General features: G+C 40.6%; 1 protein-coding gene across 1 annotated transcript in view; it reads right to left on the reverse strand.

Annotated features, from left to right (window-relative positions):
• The window catches only part of LOC109961945 (leucine zipper putative tumor suppressor 2 homolog), a 40,923-nt gene that overhangs the window by 22,875 nt on the left and 14,317 nt on the right, over positions 1–3,731 (reverse strand). Inside the window, exon 2 of the mRNA XM_020603218.1 lies at positions 3,127–3,238. The gene's annotated coding sequence lies outside the window, so the exon portion shown is untranslated. The remainder of the gene's footprint in view (positions 1–3,126; positions 3,239–3,731) is intronic.

Consider the following 3,731-nt stretch of genomic DNA (forward strand, 5'->3'; position numbering starts at 1 on the left):
GTCAGCAGGTAACAGAAAGCAGGGAGAGACTGAGTGGAAAGTCCAAGCTGTTTGGAAGTGAAGTTAAAAAATGATTTTTTTTCTCACTGTATCATCAGTTAAAAAAATTTATTTAAAATGTGTCCGGGAGATTTCATGATATTGAAATCATCCCCTCAACCTCCCAGTATTACATTTAAAATGGCAAAAAAAGAAAGAAAAATACAAAAGCAGCACATCTTTGCATTTGAAAAGCTTGGACAAGCACATTTCTCACATTTTTAGCCATGCTCTAAAATAGGCAACGTCAGTCAGTCGCTTGGCCCAACATAAAATATCTTGACAAGATCCAGAGGAGGTCTCCTCATGACTTAGGTAATCACCTGAGTTTTCCCCTGCTACAAACATGAGGTTCATATTTGTGGTTTTGGATGAAATATCGCAACAACAATTGCATGGATTGCTATGGAATTTGGTAAACACATTCATGCTTTCTATCAGCCTCAGCTGTTCTGGGTTTAAATGGTAATCAGAGAAAGCTAGCATGCTAACATGGTAAATATAATACCTGCTAAACATCAACATAGCAGAATCGTCATTGTGAGCATGCTGATGTTGGCATAGGGTTGTCAACTCTGTCTGCCAGTAATCTGGGATTTTTTAAAATTATTATTCATTTTTTGTGTTGGTGGAGAGTGGGTGGGGAGCACTCAGAGCATGTTCGAGGGATTAACACAGACATTACCGAGTTCAGATAGATAGAGGTGCAGCCACAAGTTAGACAACTCTGATCTTTCATATCATTAAAATATGAAAACAACCCATTTGTCATCCAAAACCATTTGGATGACAGCATTCATAGTGCACTGTCCAGGAATTGTCCCTTCAGTACCTCGGCACCAAACAACAACAAAGTGAAGCAAAAGACTGCCAATGCAAAAGTCCTAAAAAACATAGTATTTTTCAGTATAAGTAGCCTAAATTCATTTAATTATAATTGTGCAGTTTCAGTTTCTTTCACTTTATTGGTCCCCTGGAGTTGCCTTCTGTTTAAAACTTTCTTGGGATTTTACATCCATGTGTTCAATCGGCATTTTAAATACACCAAAAATCTCCAGGATTGAATTCTGATTTTTCCGGGAGTGCTAAATAAATTCCAGGAGTCTCCTAGCTGATCCTTGAGCATTGGCAACCCTATGTTGGCATTTACCTGTCCTGAGGTACAGTCAGGGCATTTAAATTGTTCAGTTATTTTTCCCCTCAGGAAGTAATTTGATCAATTTACTAATTATTTAAGTACTAAACTACATCTAAGTCACCCACACTGCTCTGCTGTGTGCTCTGTTGCTATGGAAAAACAGTAGGAGGACTGAGTAATGCTGGCAGAGAAGTGCGTGTGCATACACACATCTTTATTTCATTCAGGTCTTCTTTCTCTTTACAGGAACTTCCCTGCCCCACCATCTGAGTCCCACGGTGGGCTAACAAGTGGGAGTTCGCTGCTGCTCTCTGATTTGGCACTTTACTGCCATTAACTCAGCTCAGCTCTACGTGCTGAAAATACAACACCAGAAAGCTTTTTAGTCTTTTATGGGAGTGTAACAGTGAGGGGCGTGTGTGTCTGTGTGTGTGTGTGTGCATGAGTCAGCAAGAGTTTCTATTTCAGCAACTGAACAGGTAATAACTTACAAACTGAGTGCATCCATTCAGTGTAACATGTCATGAGTCAGCACAGAGCCGGAGGCTAAATGTAATGTTAAAGAAATTTAGCAAGATAAGTTTAAACGGTTTAACAAGTGACTTTCTAAAGGGACAATGCATACAATGCACGCACACACACACACACACACACACACTACTGATAGAATATTGTGCTGTCAGGCCATGTGACCTCTTCATAAGGACATGTGGTCCCAGCTTTGAGAAATTTTGTCTGTAAACTGATCGGGACCATTTTGAATTGAGGTTATATAGCCAGCACTTACAACTGGAAGCTAAAAGACAACAAATACAAAAACAAACATAAGGACAATATGTTCACCAGCCAGATATTTTGCTGCTTGATGCGGCTGAAAACAATACTGATGAGAGTAGTGGGACTAAACCAAATTTAGTGAAGTTATAGCCTTTAAAAACAATGAGCTGCAAGCTGCTAAAATTCTCTATAGAGCTAAAGGGAACAGTATTGAATGTGGTGTTAATTCTCGATGGCTTCACCATCACAAACGACCCCCTTCACATTACATACACACATTTTATCCATTGTTGGATTAGCGCAGCTTTTGTAAAAGACATTTATCTAGCAAAAATAAGGTACAGAGTAGGACTTCTATTGAGTCCTTTGTACTGTATTTTGAAAATGACCTCCCAACACAGGTTGTGAGAAGCATTATGGGACAGCTAATGAAGGAAGGGGACAGCTGTGTTGGACTAGGGCAAAGACCGAGAGCAGAGGAGACAACAGCTATGTAATGGAGATGGTGGAAAGAAGAGAGGAAGACAGCTGCTGCTGTTGACCACACATTATTATCAGTCCACATATGTTGCAAACACTGACCATCACTGTGGGTGCTGTCAGGATTCAGTGTCAAACCAACAAAACTTTGGTGTGACAGTTTAATGCATATTGAAATAACTGGCATGACTAAAAGGATTTTGTTTTATATTGAGAAACACACCTTCCCTGACTTGTGTGAGGTATTTGTGTCAACCTGCTGCTATATGGAGCAACGCTGGTTCAGCCACAAAATTCCTGACCCCCTGACCTCTCATCTCCTCCTTCACTCCCTCCTCCACTCTGTGTCACACACTGCCACCCAACTGCAAACCCAATCCCTAACCAAACACTTCAAAGGCAGAGGGCAACCCCCCCCCCCCCCCCCTTCCCCAAACATATAAACACACAAACATATCAGTGTGTGTGTGTCTGTGTGACAAAGTTACCACAGCAGTTCACTCCAAACTGAGACCATTGATTAATGTCCCCATGAGAGACAGGAGCAAGTAAGAATAACACAGAGAGAGTAGGAGAGAAAGAACAAAAGAGATAGGAGGAGTATGCTTGATTCAGCTAAATTTGAAGGTCAGCATCGTCAGAGAAAGGTTTTGTCTGTGGAGAGTGTTTAATTTTATTGTGTGCTTCTTTACCTCAGAGTGCTGCCCAGTGTACTCCTGCTGGAGGTTTGGGGGAGAGAAGGAAATGGCAGTGAGTTTTCATCCCAAGACCTCACTCCTTTCTCGGCCTCTTCTACTGCACTTTCTGATGGAAAAAGCAAAGTCTTGATGTTAACCTGTTAGCTCAAATTTTACTAATGTTTGTAGCATTTACATTATATTAAAACAGCCGGAGCAAGTTCTTTTCCAAGTCCTGAGGGAAATATACTGTATGGCTCTTTAGCTGCTAAATGTTTCACTATGTTCACCAGTTAGCTGCTAAATGTGTCTGTCTGCCAAGTACTATAGTATACCATGGGGTTTTTAAAGCTTTTTGCTTCCTGCTGCACCCAACAGGCAAGAAATGCAACGTGAACAGCAAAGCTGTGAGTTGGACAAATAAACAATGAGTTGAAAGACTAGTTATAAAGCTGCATAAAACCAAGGGGAGCAACAGATAGTTCTCTGTAAGCTTATCATTATGACCAACTTAGTACCTTAATCAAATAAAGGCACAAAATGCATCTGCCTTAAAAAAAAAAGTACTTATTTTAAGCCAGAAGAGTCAGGCAACCTGCCCTCAGGTTAATCCTTAATTA

The sequence above is a fragment of the Monopterus albus genome, unplaced genomic scaffold (genome assembly GCF_001952655.1).
Source record: "Monopterus albus unplaced genomic scaffold, M_albus_1.0 scaffold60.1, whole genome shotgun sequence".
Taxonomy (NCBI): domain Eukaryota; kingdom Metazoa; phylum Chordata; class Actinopteri; order Synbranchiformes; family Synbranchidae; genus Monopterus; species Monopterus albus.